The 16,605-nt window shown below is 39.7% G+C and overlaps 1 long non-coding RNA gene across 1 annotated transcript in view; it reads right to left on the reverse strand.

Moving 5' to 3' along the window:
• Positions 1-1,802: 1,802 nt before the first annotated feature.
• Positions 1,803-16,605, reverse strand: part of LOC134141635 (uncharacterized) — a 113,400-nt gene continuing 98,597 nt past the window's right edge. Inside the window, exons 5-7 of the long non-coding RNA XR_009958683.1 lie at positions 14,100-14,193; positions 13,819-13,845; positions 1,803-1,865 (exon numbers count right to left, since the gene is read on the reverse strand). This is a non-coding gene — a long non-coding RNA (uncharacterized LOC134141635). The remainder of the gene's footprint in view (positions 1,866-13,818; positions 13,846-14,099; positions 14,194-16,605) is intronic.

Raw genomic sequence — 16,605 nt, forward strand, 5'->3', positions numbered from 1 at the left:
ACAGCGTGTGAATTAGTTCACTTAAGTCTAAGATTCCTGATATTTTTCTAACAAACATTTCAGACTCATTTTGAACAACACACCCAAGGCAGATTTTCTCTAGTGTCTGCCTGAATGGTACTTTTGCCTCTGCATAAGAACACTGCCCTGCTTTCAGATTCATTCTAATACTTTTCCCAGTGTTTCTCTTTGAACTGAAGAAAATGAGAATTCTGCAGGCGCACCCTTTTAAAAAACCGAGTCACATCAGGTCACAATGATTTGGCTTAGATGGCTACATAAAACAGTGCAGTTGGCACAGATCTATCATAAACAGCTTGGTAGTGATTTTAAATGAAAATGCGGATGCTGGGAAGCCTGCTGAAAGACAGAACATGGAGACATAGATTTCCATTTCTCAGTCCTAGTCTCCATGTTGGCAAAGCACCAGCATGTTGTTATAGGCAAATGCCAAACTCTTTGTTTTGAGGCAAGAGTTTACTCTCTCCTTCTTTTATACCTACTTTCATGAAATTATCATGCAGGCTTTCTTCTCTGTTGATTCTCAGTTTGAGTAGTGTGAGAGCCTCTGGTATTCTGTCCCAACAGCAAATCCTGTTTTCCAAGAGTCTTGCTTCCTGAGAACCACTCTGTAAGATTCATGTACTTCAGAAACTATTTTTAAGGATTAGCTGGCAAACGTGGGGTTCAGAAATTTATGCCAGTATCAGGATTATACCCCAACTTCTCCAAGCAACTCCTAAATGGCTTCCAGATCCCACCTTATGACAGATGGGTCCTGAAAAGGACTGGACCAAAAGTTCAGCGTAGCTCTGTATAAGCAACATATGCAGGAAGAAAGAGGGATGAGGCGCTGTTTTTCTCCAATCTACCCTAGGATAAATTCACTTGAATGGAGTCAATTTGGAGTAGAATTAATACAATATAGTGATAAATCAGGCCTACTGATTCACTGACAGTGCCCTAGTAGGACCTTCCTGAGCAGCCAGCCTACTGAATACTACTCACAGTATGGTCTTCCCAAGCACAGTGCCATGCCATTTCCACAGACAAATTGTTTCCTGACACAGCAGAGACTGGTCTCCATGCTTCTTGCTTCATTAATGCATTAGAACCTCATGCTTTTGCACTGGTCACTCTCCAATCTGTGCGCAAAAGGATTTTGGAGTCAAACACATAGCCCTCAGCTGTGGCAAATTCATGCGGAGTTTTGACTCCTGAAGCATTCAAAGATCACAGGATTTACAGATGCAAAATGTATTTCTCAAACTACTTTTATGATTTGATTATTTGAGAAGCCAGGAGAGAAAAGACTGATGAGACTAGGAGAGCCAAGAATGATTTCTAAGGAGGCAGTGATAGGCAAACTCCTGCTTTGAAATCCAAGGTAGCAAAGGATGCCCTAAGGAAATATTTTCACTTCTCTCGGACTTTCTTGAACTCCTCAAAAAATTTCCACCTTTTGTTTTCAGTCAGATCTTAAACTCAAGAGGCAGCTTCAGACAGTGGAAAATTATGTCTGGTCTTAATTGCTTAATAATTAGCAGTTCTTGGCAGCAGAAAGCCAAATAATAAACCTTTCTTCCAAGTGTATCTAGTCATTGTTTTGATGACACCTTTCCAACTCAAGACTTCTCGTTTCTGGCCAATGTCAAAAGTGCCACAGGGGTGGGACACCGAGAAAATAAAATCAGACTCCTCTTTGGAAATCAGATAGAAGAAAACATACCTTACTAAAAGAAAGTGAAAGAAGCAGGACTGTTTCAGTCTTCTTTCAACAATTTCAGAAGACCTTTGCTGTCGGAAACATTCCTTTATCCTAGAGTTGCAAGATGTCAGAAGAGTATGCGGTGTCCCAGGGAAAGCTACAATAGGAAAAATCAAAATTTATATTCAACAGACATACTTCATGCCTGCCCAGGGAAGTTTTGTCAAAATTCAGACAAAAGAAGGAATGCAACCTGAGAAGGAAGCTGAAATACTGAAAAGCACCTCTGTAAACTGTCTCACCACTGTGACAGAGAACAAGACAAAAAATCTGGGGGTATTCATCTCACCTAACTTCAAACATCTACTACTGATACAGCTACGTAAGTCTCCCACCTAGTCAATGAATAGATATAGGCACTGCCAGGGACAGAGTCCATCTGACATTTTAGATATCTGCTTTAGAATAATCAGAGTTGGCTCATAGAGTCTACTGGACTCCACTGTGGATACTGTCTGCATATCCACAGATTATGAAAGGAACCTTCTGTGACTACCGTAACTGTAGACTGCTACATTTTAGATGCACTTGTATTTAGTTAGATAAATTCGATCCAGATTCTGATCACATAGGCCTACTGATTTTGTAGGCTCAGATAGAGAAATCTCCTTCAGAAGAGAATATCTGCCAGTGAGGGAAAACAACACAGTTGTTTGTCAACAATCTACAGGAAACAGTCTAGGATGCCAGAGGCAGAGAACTATTTGTCAAAAACTCACAAGATACTCCATCTCAAAAAGACATCTCTTCTACAAAGGCAATAGCAGCTGTTACCATACAGACAACTGCCCCACCTTCTTTAATGGGGAGAAAATATCCCTTGCCTACTTTTCCCTTGCTAAGGAAAGGACATTTGATCCAATTGCAAAATGGCTCCTGAATTATTTGAGTATAGTCCAGATGTCCTTCCACAGGGCTAGCAAACCTCAACAAGAAGATAAGGAACGGAGTTAAGAGATGGGGGCAGGGACTTTCTCTTTAAGCATTTCCAGACTTTTCTAGAGCCCTCCACAAAGATGAACAGGATGTTTTCAAGGTTCCATTCGTCTTCTGGTATATACTTCCATTTGTTTGTAAAACAAAGAAACCTCTACAAAGGAGGAAAAAAGAAGGCTAGAGGAAAAGAGGGAAAAATAAGTTCAAAATAACTCAAGAACCTACGTATTTACTTCAGTGCCAGTCATGATCTCCATGTGACTAAAATAAACTAGCACATTGACAAATTAAGCAAGCTTGAAGGGGTAACAAGAATTGAAATTACTGTAATTACACTTCAGTGTGCATAAGAATGCCAAACTGGAAGTATTCTGAATTGTAAATGAGACCTGAAGGTCAGGTTCTGTCCCAGGGAACACAGTAAGCAACCTCATCCAAATAAGTGAAGTAGCACTGACAGTAACAGTGTGGGACTGTGTGTTGTCCCTTCTCCGGGGAACTCCTCCCTCTCTTTGGGCTCCGAATCTTTGACTTCAGAATTAGAAGTGCTGTCCTCTCATAAACTCAGTCATTAAACCTTCTTGCTCATCTACTGTTTGTTTCCTGGAATGAAAACAGAACCACAACAATAAGAACAGAGCAACTTGGAAAGCCTGACCTACCACCTACCGCCTGACTTCTTTACCCAGAGAGAGGTGCCTAAAACACCAAAGGTTTGCTCTGCTTTAAATAACCAGCGGTCTTCCTAGACAGCTCAAGATGGATGCACCTCATATTTTAGTCCAGAGTTTAAAAACAGGATTTAATTTCATTTCTGCTCAAACTGCAGAGTTGATAGGGAGGAGGAAGAATAAGTTACAATCTCCCTTTTCACATTGAAGCACACTTTCACTCTGTCAATGAGAGGGTAGGATTGCATCGCAGAGTGCCAACGGGAGCACAGGGATGCAGAGCAATAATTTCACCATCACATCTGCCATTGATCTGACCCCCAACTGTACCCAGAAAAGGCAACACATACTGGCTCAGCCTAAAGGCAAAACCCAGCCCATTTAGACACAGAAAATTTCCTGGGGTTACAGCACCTTAGGGAGGCTTTCTTGGGTGACTGTCAGTCTGAAATAACCAATGGGCACTTCACATACTCCCCTGTTTTCCCTCTGATTTCCTCTGCTGCTAACCTTTGGCCACTGGGCCATTCTGACATTACTACACACTCTGCACATCAGCAGCATGATGGAGAACAATCATTTCATCTACGTCTTACATCTGCCTGATATGAATGTCGTACAAATTAGAAATACTTATCAAAAAATATAAGTTGGCACAGAACTTACCTGCTGACCTTCCAATAAGGCTTCTTTTACTCCTAAGCTTCACATTAGGTGATAAATTTTGATTCTCTAGCACTTTTTGTGTAACTCACCTGCATTAATTAAGTCAATGGTGACAACATCCCATAGATTTGCAGGGAGACTGTACCTAGTTACACACGACCCTGGAAGCCTTTTTAATGGGATGTCATGTAGTATACTTTGGCAGGCCACTGAAAACAAGTTTATTTTACTTGCAAGATCACATAGCCAGCTCAGCAGTGCTGAAATGTGGCAATGAATTCCTCTCATCGCATAGAGATGATGATCAGCAATACTACCAATAGATGGGAAAAACTAACCAAGTCATCCTAGTCGGTGGATCTTTCTTACATTTACAACTGACACATACAGAGCAATTTGCCTCTGTTCCGCAGCAGCTGCAAACCATTAACTATGACAATGAAGTTGATTTTTAAACCAACAAATATGATAGCTATTATGAAAGTTTTACCATTGTCACATGGTGTGCAGTCTTTAAAGTCATTCCTTGCTGTGTAGCTGAACTTTTATTGATTTTTTTTTTGATTTAAAAGAAGGTTAAGCAAGGACAGAAAATCTTCTTGTCAATCACAGTGTAGCACACGAAACTCTTCAGAACTCATGTAAAAGCCAAGACCAGCATACTGTACTTAAAGCATAGTGTTGCAGAGTTTCTACAATTGTACCTGACAGCTAGAAAAGATAATCTCCCTTTGTCCCCACTGTTTTTCTTCACCTCCAAAATGCCATCACCTTTGCTGTGTTTCCACAGAATCTAGCACTGAATGATCTTGTTGCTGACTGAGTTCCCAATGTAGAAACCTTCAAAATGACACTCATGACCTGAAACATAACAGCTTCGCTATGGTGCACTGGTGGAAGCAAACCAGAAAAAAACAGCTGTCAATCTAAGAGCTATACAGAGAAGGGAAAGACAGATTTTAGATTCTTCTGAAAGCACAGACATTTGAGGAATTTGAGGTGTTATATAGAGTGCCTCTTATTATGAACAATTAAATCCTGGTGAAATTATCCTGTAAAAACAGAGATCTAACCATGAAATCCTTAGATAACATACATCTTTCCCCTATGATCCAAGTGACATAAGACAATAAATATTTGAATGCCAAAAGCCCTTATAACTATTCAGCTGAATATCTGATTCCCCCTGGTTTCTATTTCCATTCATCTTCTTTCTCACCTCATCATATGAGCAACCCTTCTCCTTCAAAAGAACTGTGCAGAAACCCACAAGAGGGCAGGATCATGCGGAGAAGGGGGTGAGCCTCACTATTTTATGTAACAAAATCATATGCACCCAACGCGCGCACACACACACACGCGTGCACACGCGCGCACACACACACACAAACTGCCCAAATATCTGAAGTTAGTTATCCTTCATGTCCTGACAAGTTACACCCACCTTTCCCAGAGGAACTAGCTCACTCAATAACAAGCACCAGACTTGTGTTAAAACAGCAAATAAAGTAGGACCACCCACCGCCCAATTCTGCAAACACTCGCTGGTAGACAATTCAGCATGACTACAGCCATAGAGAACCTCTGAGTCTCAGCAGGACTATCTGTTACCAAGTATTATACCTCCAGCAAATGTTCACAAAGTTATGCTGTATTGATAGGTCAAATCAATCCAATTCTTCCACCCGGGTTCACAGCAGGCCTCAGGCACTGATTTATGATGGAATATCTTACAGGAATTAAACATAAGTTTGAACTTCGGGATAAGGCCTTCAGTCAACTTGTGGGAGCACTCATGTCTCTGTGAGACCTACATTAAAAAATAACTTAAAAGACAGTGTTTCCCTAAGAGTGGCTTGTTTTTTCCATGTTCCAGTTCACACTTTCAAAAAGGCTGGTAAACTGAGATAACAGTCACTATGTAGAAATGACAACATTCAATTAAAACAATAGCAATTTGCAAGTGATGCTTTTTCTTCAATAGATGTATGACATTCCTAGACATTCTATTAATTAACAGGCCCCAGGCAACACATTTGGTAAATAGAACAATCTGGCCTTTGATTTTTAACCAGGCCTTACCCAAGATCACACTGAGGTAACCAGGCTGCTGATAGATCACCCACAAAGAGAATATACCCCCAGCAACCAGCTGTGCTAAGACCCATATGCACTCCACTTTGAAGAATTTTCAGTCTGCACAGAAAAGAGAAATTGATTTATTAATTAAAAAAAAAACTGCTTGTGTTGGACTAGGCAAGTAGAGTCTGTTGAATGGACTTTCCTAATCAGTCTCAAATTTGTTTCCATGTCCTTTTTCCAGTTACCTGTCTCAAACACACTTTAAATGCCATTCCGGTTAAAAATACATATCCTGAATGTTTCTTATATTTCAGACAGGGAATTCAAACAAACTCATTACTTTCAAAGTAAGAAGGCTATTAATATCCTGATGAGCAGTTGAAATTAACAGCTTCTCATGTTCTACACCTACATGATGGTTATCTAGGAAACTGGCATCCTTGTTACATCTCTTCTGGGCAGCTACAGTTACAACTCATCAGAACACTGGATGAAAAACACCGTCTGGATATAAGATGTTGTAAGATTCCAGTTGAAACACTCATGCTTTTGATACTCCCACCTGCATTAATAATTTCTGGTTGCATTGGATAAAGATCTGTGAGTTCCTTCATGTTTAGGAATTTATTAAGGTAACAAAAAATTTGGAATCTTTCTTTCTTGTTGTATTATTCATTTCATCTGTAGATGATAATGGTCCTGTTACATTAAAGATAATTAGAGCCTTAGATGGGCTTTCAGAGACATTTCCACATTTTTCAGTGATGCAGCTATAACTAAAACAGCATCCAAAACGAAAGAAGGAGGAGTGTTCGATCTTGAAAGCAGCCAGACTGTTTAGAGGAGATATAGTTTGAAGGTTTTATTGGTGGCCTTCTGAGAGAGGCAACTATGACCTAAGCTTGAAGGCTAGGAAGGACTATGTGGGTTTGTGTGGGAGGGGGTTAAATCTAATTCATAAATGGTGAGTTATTAGCCCTGACATTTGAGAATAGACATTGCGTTGTGTTGATGATGAGAGCAACCCTAGTTTTCTTATTAATGGCAGTGATTCATTCTATCCTACTCCACTATTGTTCTCATTTACCTGGCAAAGAGAATTGTTCAGATGAGCAAAAGCACGGAAGAAATGCACCAGATAGGCAGAGTTCTGAAAACAGCACTACTGGATCTGAGAAAAGCTATGCTACCAAATAGCCTTTCTTCCTCCTCCACTCCCATTTACACTCAAGGAAGCACTGTTTCTCTTCTGCTTTCCTCAGAGTTTTCAATCTTACTTCCTTTTACTTCAGGATTATTTCCTTAAATTCATGCTTTAGAAAATATTTAAAATATTCTGAGCTGGATAAAGGATCTGGAAGTCTTCACAAGCTTGATGAAGTGTCTATCCTCCAAATGTATGTTTTATCATACATTGGTAACACAGAGCAACCCACTTGGATGGTCCACTTCTGCCTTACCCAAACGCACAAAGCAGTTATACCCACGACTGGCCTCCTACGCTATGTAAGACCACACAGAAACCCCTCATGCAATCTCAGCCAATTACCCTCACAGAAGTCCATGTATTAAGTTTAAAGAAAACTCTCTTAAAGACATGGAATATTAGGATAATAACCAGGAGTAAATCAAGACTCAAGCCTTCACACAGAGCTGTCTTTCCAGCAGCCTGTTTTATAATGTGTCTGGCTACTGCAGTCAGACTCTCTGTCACTCTGCAAAGTGCAAATCCAACTCTTCTCAGACTGCCTCCCCTTTCCCCCAGCAGACTGTCACACTGGTAAACGGGTCTGATCCCTTGCAAATGTGAAGTGGCAAAGCTGCATTGACGTCAGTGGTGATGCTTCAAACAACCACCAATCTGGCCATCCCACTTTTACAAATGCCCCTAAGGGGACTACATGAAACACAAAGCTTGGAAAAGTACAGAGCTAGGACTTGGGAACAGCCCATGGCACAGATTAGGGGACATTAGCCATAAAGAGTTTGAATCCAGATGTGAAATTCCCCAAAGCTAAGACTATTCAGACCCTATCTCATATGTGAAGCAAACAAGTTAAATTAACTATTGGGTCAATTTTGCCCATAAGACACAGTTTTCTCAAAGCAACTCCTCCCAGATATCTTTGGGAGCTATTTACCGTTGGGGCATGCAAACAGTTGTATGTATCTGCCACATTCCAGTCTGCCTTCATGCAGCCAGCCAGGGACACTGCAGCAGGCAGGGCAGTCACACTGATTGACACACTGGGGCTTGGTATGTGCAAGCAATTCTTGTGTGCAGTGAGCACAGGAACTACAGCTGCAACCAACACACAGTGCAAGCCCCAGCGGAGCACAAGGTGTCATGTCCAGAGACAGCAGAGGGCACTCAGTTGACCTCAAACAAACAAAGCTTAAGTGGAATGTGGCATCTTCAGCTCCATCTTGGGTTTCAAATGACTAAGTGAAGAGATACATGAAATTTATATAGAGTTTTCCACCCACTAAGTGCCTGCTGCATGGAGTACCTCTCTCTCTCAGCTGCCATCGCCAGCTATAATGGCAGCTGGGCTTTGGCCATGGAGAATTCCCACAGATTCCAATAGGAATTTCAGTGTTCCAGTCTGGACTCCAAGAATGCAGTGCTGGACCCAGATCTCTGACGGCTGGAGCCGTATTCAATATCAGTGTCTGGCAACACACATTTGTAAAACAGTGACTCATTCACAGGCACAACTTTAGAGGGACAGACAGGATGACTTTAATCATACATTTCCATTTCGTTAACAAAGCTCAGTAAAACCAGATGATCATCCTGGATGATAATAGTTGGTATTAATCTAATGACTGCAGTGATCCACTGCCATAGTTAGGAATAGTTTTATATCCTACACAATATGTTGTTTTAATTTGCTTCAAGAACACAAAGCAACATAGCAATTAATGGACTCCAGAGGCTAAGGACAAAGTAATTGTTTGTCCATGAACTTTATAAAGAAACATTTTTTTTTTGAAAATAATAGACATAGAAATGAATTACAGAAAATCATTTGAAAAAGACACGTCCTCGAAAGGTACCTAAGTGATCTAGAAGTTTGGGACACCAGCTAAACAAGCTGGCATCAGTACTTTCCATTCATTGTAAGCAAGGGAGCAAGTGGTTTGTGCTATGGTCTGTACAGGCAGTGACACGTAATTCAGGGAGATATTGCTGCAAGCCACTCATTTGTCATGACTGCATAGTCCTTCTCACTGACGTGTTGGGTCTTCCATTGAAACATACAGTTTAAAGTCTTTCCCTCTAACATTAGCATGCATCAGGCCTCAAACCTGACATAAAGAATCTGAAAATCACAATTTGTTTGTTGAAACTGGAGTTTGGCACTGGATTTTTACTCAAGGGTGTTTTTCAAAAAGAATGTGCTGTCTTTTGGACACTTTTTCCAGATCACCATGTCCAGCTAGCCCTTCTAGCGTATTCAGGCATATTCCATGGCAGATTGCAGGCAGATGCAAGCTCTGCAAGTGCAGAAGTGCTTCAAGTGGCCCAGATAGAAGCTACCTCTGATCCTAAAGTCATGTAAATGCAGTCTTGTAATGTAGATCCCAAGCTAACATATTCTGCTTCCCAGCAGGACTCTTCAGTTTAGGCTCAGCCACACGCTAATCATGGTTGCACAGCTTCCCATTCTGAGCCAGCTTTCACCCAGACAGCTTGGAGTGCAGACAAAACGAGTGCATATCTGCCTGCCAAGACCTGAGTAGACAGACCTTCAGTGACTCAAGCATTTAAGAGTAGAAATGCACATGAGTCTTGTGCAATACACTCACAGTCCAGTAAAAGTCCAGCCTTTCTCACTACTTTGAAGAGTTAGACTCCATAGTTGTTTCCTTTCCGCTATGGATTGATATGACTATTTGTTACTTTGTGTCCCAAAACGCTTCCCTACCTCAGACTGAGTTTGCTCCACTAAGGCTGAGTACCCTCCTACCTGGAGACACTTGTTCCTCCAAGATTTGCAAACACATGAAAAATTAAACCAACACATGCCACACTGAACTCTTCCTACTAATTAAATCTCCCAAACTCTATAAGGTGACAACTGCCAGTCTAGGCCAAAAGGAAAACCCAGGTATTCACAAGTATTACTGAACTGATAAAATAGATTAAAACCCATAATCTCAGTTTGAAAACCCTTTGGTTAAGGTCATAGCAGTCAGCTGCTGAATGAGAATTTCTACAAATGCATCAGTCCTAGACATCAGATATTCTGACAGAATTCAACCTTCTACAGTTCACACAAATCCTATTGGTACATCTTTCTAAAATAAAAAGCGTAAGTGAGACCTACACACTATTTTACTTCTCTGCATCTAGTCCACCTTTACCTCGAACCATACCACCCTTTGCAGGTCCATGATGTCTCTTAGTTACTTAGGGCTTGGGCTACTTTCCCACCCATCATTTTTCTAGTAAAACATCTAATAGGAAGTTTGTTGACCATCTCCACCCAGTGGATAGCTAGATTAACGCACTAGATTTACTGAAAAATACATGCTTGCAGATCTGCAGCATTTCTGATCTCAACTTGCATCAGAAATGAAGTGTAACACATAAAAAAATTATACAAGCCAAGACTTCTACAACTCATCCATAACAGTGTTCTGTTTTCTCCTCAAACTGTTCACACACACCCAGCAAAAAAGCCCGGCCTTAATAATATAACATCATAGCTACATTATATGATCTGAAAAAATAATTTTTGACATTTAAACAACATAATTCATCTCATTTTGTTGTTTGATGACCCTAACAGACCATTCATTTACCAGATGATCTTTGTAAGCAAACCTTGAGTTTCCAGTAGTATATTCATCCATATTTATTATTATCCACACTATTATCTGTAGTTAATTTATTATTCATATTTTAAAGTTTTAGGGACAATTTCTCCAGGCTCATACAACACCTCCAGTCAGGAAACACCAATATAGCAACACATTCCTCTTCTTTGTGCAGAGACTCTTCCATCATGACTACAACCTCCACATACATTCTAGCTTTTGTATAACCTAGTCTACCAAATCTCCCATGTTCACTTCAATTTGAGTTTTCAATTTCCAGTTTCAATTTCCAGTTTACTTTAAACAGAGCCTGTAGCAGCCCATTCACTTCAGTAAAATCTCAGCAGCTTTTAGGACTAGTCATGGTTTTAAGACATTGTGATTTCCATACTCTTGCTTAATGTGTTTCCTGCCAGTTCTTGATAATGCTTTTCTATCAACCTAGGCAGCAATATGATATCATGTCTTGCTGTAGCAGCATAAAAACATAATTCACTCAGTCTCACACGATCACCATACACCAAGAGGAGGGAAAATCTAGGTGTGCATGCTATTCAAAGAAATTTTTATCTACTTACTTTCCACATTCTATAAGGAAGTCATTTAAGACCCCTAATCACTGTTCAAAAATGTAAAATAAATCCTATTATCCTACAAAATATGTACTTAATGCAGAGGAGATGGCAATACTCCTTACATCTTCACTTTCTTACTTAGTTCTTTCTTTGCTCCAGCTTCGTCCAATACTAAAAGACCCCAAAACATCAACGCATAGAGTTCATAACACCCTTGGCTGCGATCTAAATGCAATATGCACTGATCTCCTGCATGTGACCATGTCTTCCTCTGTTGCAAAGTCTGAGAAACCTTTGAGCCTATGACTACTTAGCCAAAGGAACTTTCTCTTTACTCAGCACCTTGCTTAATAACCATCTGTGATTACAGTTTGCTGTATGTGGTGTATTGTTTATGTGCAGTAAGGTGCTGTAAGGTGGGTGACACACAATGTCATCCACTTTTTTTATAATCTGAACCTAATTAATGGCATTTGGGATAATAAAACAACTGGAAACTATCAACGGGAAAACAGAGCAGTACATGAGCTGTTTTTTCAGTCAGCTGTTTCACTTCCCAAGGCACCATCATGCACAGTCTCTGTTTCCTCTCACAGGTCCAGTTCTACTCTCAAATCTACCACTGTCATTCAGAAGTCAATAGAATTATTCCAGCTTTACAGTGGTATAACAGAAAACAGTCTTTGGTCCATGTATCCTACTGGCACTTGACACATTCATATTTTATCAAAACTTTATACTTAAAGTCTTCTGGGGAGACACACATTCAGGATAAAATGCCAATTAATACAACACTAATTGCCTAAGACTATGTTCAGAAATCCCTTCCAGCTCACAAATAAAAGTCCACAGTCAAGCCACAGGTCTCAGCCTACAGATTCCATCAAAAGATGTATCTTTGTCGTATCTACTGGAGACCAAATACAAGATTTTCCCTAACGATAAAAAACAGAAACAGAGAATTAAGGTTCACTAAAAATGCCATCTTACTGGTCTTCATTTTCTGTGATGGTAATCAGGCCTGGGGACAATTAGCTAGAATATTTCTGCTGACTTAGTTTATGGGATAGCTCATCCTAGCCTAACCCTGAACCTTTCACATACATATGAAGATAAACACTCAAAAGTTCTAAATGCTAAGACTTATGCAAACACATTTGTGCCAGAGGGCATAGGCCAATAACCTGCAAAGATCCACACTCGCACGGAATTGCACAACAGACCACACATATTTTGGAGTATGGCATTTGCCTATCACTAAGAATTATCAAGCACCAGTCATTTCCAGAAACAGTTTGCTGGTCTCAACAGATCAGTTACACTGCATTTATTTTTGCTTTAAGCAATACCTTCTATGCCAGTCATTCATACAAACTTGAGAGCTCACCCAGATCCTTCCCCCACCCTTTTCCAGGTCCTCAAGTTCAGTAACATTAATTTCACCAAGTGGAATTCCTTTGGCTCCTCTCTGCAATCCCAATTTCAACTTTATCCTGAAGAGTTGCCATACACATTGAGAGCATACTCCACAAGGATCCCAAATTCCACAGTCCACCGCAGCCCATCACCACCTGACAGCAAATTTTTCAAAGGAAAAGAGAGACTCTGTAAAACACCGTCAGAGATCTAATGTTTCCAAACAGGAATTCATACCTTAGTCGTTACCTATTCAGCCCTGGACACTCTGCTAGCACACAGGTAGTGACAGCACATCCCACATCTTAGTGTGCTGCAAAGAGTGGGTAAGGAGTCACATCTTCTGAGTCAGTGCACCTCAAAGACTGATCACTTAGGCCTCCCCACTGCCCAAGGTCTGAGGTCAGATCCACTGAATGGCAAGTGGACTGAGTCCAGCAAGACCAGTGTTCCTCGCAGGAGCAACAGAAGAAGGTTTCTCCTAGTTCCACCTCTTGCACTGTAAGTAATACACCATTTCACTGATGTCCTAAATGATTCTTTCAGAATAGATACAAAGGATAGAAGTGAATTTCCAGGAAGTAGTTCTTGAACTCATCAAGAATGTTAAATTACAAGGTATTTTGTAGATTTCCAACTACTGTTGGAAAGGCCCAAATAACAAACCGATAAATCTCAAAACAATGACAGCCCTTATCTAACATATATCAGCAAATTCCTATTTCTCCCTTTTCTAACAAAAATACCAACACTGAAGTCGCCAGTGCATTAACAAGAGCCTATTTCTGCTCCAGAGACTGACTCAAACCTTTGTTCTTCACAGCAAAGGATTAAGAAGGTTGCTATTTTGGTAATGAGATGTGGTAGAGGTACTTACTTTGCAGCTGAGATCCAGGCTGGATGCCTGAGAAGAGAATAAACTCGGTTACCTCAGATGAACTTTATTCTTACAATCAGCATATCAAACTGAGTTAGTGTGATGCATATCATTAACAATAAAAGAGAGACTATTCACAAATAATTACCATTTGATTTACAAATATGCCCTATGTTGTTTCAGCTCATTCACAAAATGTGCCGTATGTTGTAGAGAAATTCATGCATGTAGATTATAAAATAACAACACATGCATAAGAGAAAAGAAGAAAAATCACTTACTTTCAAGGTAGTTTATTGGTCAGCTATTTCCCTTTTTTTTGTGCTATTCTTTCCCAGATATTTCACCTCTTTTAAAGCAAATGATGGAGATAGACTGCCATGAAGTGACACAAGAAAGCAAAAAAAGTGTCAGAAAAACAGTACGTAGACAGGGACAAATTAGAGAATACCCTGAAAAGAAGATCAAATCAAAGGACACAGATCCAAGTGCTGAGGCACCAACTTAGTGCCCAAGATGATTGAGAAAACTGTTTGTGAAGCTGGAAAAGGAAGCAGTGACCTGTGAAAATGAAAGCAACTTCATGAAAACATTAGTCATGTCAAAAATATGTTGTTTATAGTCATCATAACAACATTTTTATTAAACGAACATATCTGGTATATAAAGTTTTTGCAAGTAAAACATTTCCAAAGGACTATGGTAGGTAAGGCAGTGTGGTTAGAATCTGGCAACACTTTAAAATTACATACAGATTAACATTTTGCACTTAGAAATGGAAATATTTGGGGCCCCCACCAGAGGAGGTCCAAATTTCTAAATGAAAAGTGTTATTGTAACAAAATATAGGAGCATCTTCAGATAGAGTAAATGCAAATATAAGTGAATGTAAGCAGAGCCTGAATATTTTACTCACAAACTGCCTATTGGCTGTTGACATGACAAAAGACTCTGAAAATATGACAAAAATGAAACAATTTACTAACTTTCATTTCCAGTCTAACAGGGCAGTGCATTTTAAATGTATATTTTAAATTGTTATATTAAGTGCATATTTTTTAAAGACCCATCAGGATGAAAAGCAATCCTAGAAATTGGCAGGATGTCACAAGAAAATTAGGCTATTGGTCATTTATAATATCCTGTGGGAACACTGTTCTACATCTGCTGAAACTCTCTTATCTCTTCTTCTCTAATGCACAGTAAGAATAGAACAATAACAATCCACAGGGGCTCCAATATCTCAGGCAGTACAGGTGCCAGATTTCCTAGGGAAACAAACCTTCTGCAGTCAAGCTTTGCCTGTATGCATGTTCACACACACATTATTCCTTCAATAATTTTTTTGACTCAATGACCAATTCAGACCATATCTGATAGAAGCAGACGCCTCAAAAATAATTAAATTCCTAACACGTTTCAGGAAAATGGTTGGATGAGTGAATAGAATGACTTTATTACTCTTCCCACTAAATCAAAGGCTGCAGTGTGAACATACTCTACTAGACTTCAGAGAACCCACTAGTATTGAGCTGTTATGAATGTCCTAGCCACTGGAATAACTCCAATTGGAGCTTGTGTCTTGTAAAAAACCAGAAAATCCAGTGCCACAAGAAACCAGACTTTATTCATTCGTAGCTCAGGGAGCCACAGTTTTTCTAAATGAATCACAGTGGAAAAGAAATTGTGCTCACAAGTTTATATTTGCAGGTAACATTTTAATCAAACAGACAAGGAACTGGGCTCAATGCAGACGTAACAGAGTAATGTTTTTTGGTCTGTAGTATGTAGGAGGTCAGAATGTACAAATAAACAGTTCCCACTCTTTGAGTCTACAGAACATGTTGATTCCCTTTTAAATCCTCCAGCAGGTTAGGTAAACAAAATATCTATTTACAGCATAAAAGGGGATGGAGTTCTTCAAGGACAGCCAACTGAATATCAGTGCAAAGTTTGACAGGAGAACCTACTCACTGCATCTTCCCACATTTATTCTCTCCAGTAACACTAGTAATGAAGATACTTGCAGATTATAAAGTAAATTCCTCTTTGGGTACTTTAAGCATTTTTAGTGTGGTTTCATTTTCATATCATAAATAGAAACATTTTGTACTTCAAATGGTAACATTCTCTAAAAAATCCTAAAAGCCTTGACCCTGCAGTTCAATCCATGTAGGTGCAACTCTGAAATATCTCCAAGAGGGATACATTTGCAAAGAAAGGATCTCATCCACGCAAGACTGGGAATTCAAATTTCATTCCAACATGTCAGCAAGTACCAGGTCCCAGATTATGCATATGCATCCCTAGCACATAGATATTCAGCCACCTAAAGGACTGATCTCTAAGAGGAAAAGGCATTGAACAAAAAATTCTGGATGTGGCAGTTTCACACCAAAAAAAATGCATCTTTGAAAATTATTTGAAGAAAGTATGGCTGCAATTTTAATATGGAGAACTCCCACGGAAAATGATTCCTTCCATACTAAGGTATGTTAGCTTAGTACTGTTAACTAGTTAACTTAGCTGAGTTCTCTTTGATACTGAAACCCCAGCTGATAATGAATGCACAACTCCAAGAAGAAAGAAATGTTCAGTTGGATAAAGGCTGCAACATGTGGCTTCAATTTCTAAAAACACAGTCTGAGTTCTGATGGATGGATGGATGGATGTACACATGTACACACATTTTTTCTCAGTTTTATAATATAAAAGTCTTCTTACAGTTACTTGAATGATCTCTCTCACTCTATGCATAATATAGCTTTGGGCATAAGTGCTGAAAGA

The sequence above is a fragment of the Rhea pennata genome, chromosome 5 (genome assembly GCF_028389875.1).
Source record: "Rhea pennata isolate bPtePen1 chromosome 5, bPtePen1.pri, whole genome shotgun sequence".
In the NCBI taxonomy this organism is placed as follows: domain Eukaryota; kingdom Metazoa; phylum Chordata; class Aves; order Rheiformes; family Rheidae; genus Rhea; species Rhea pennata.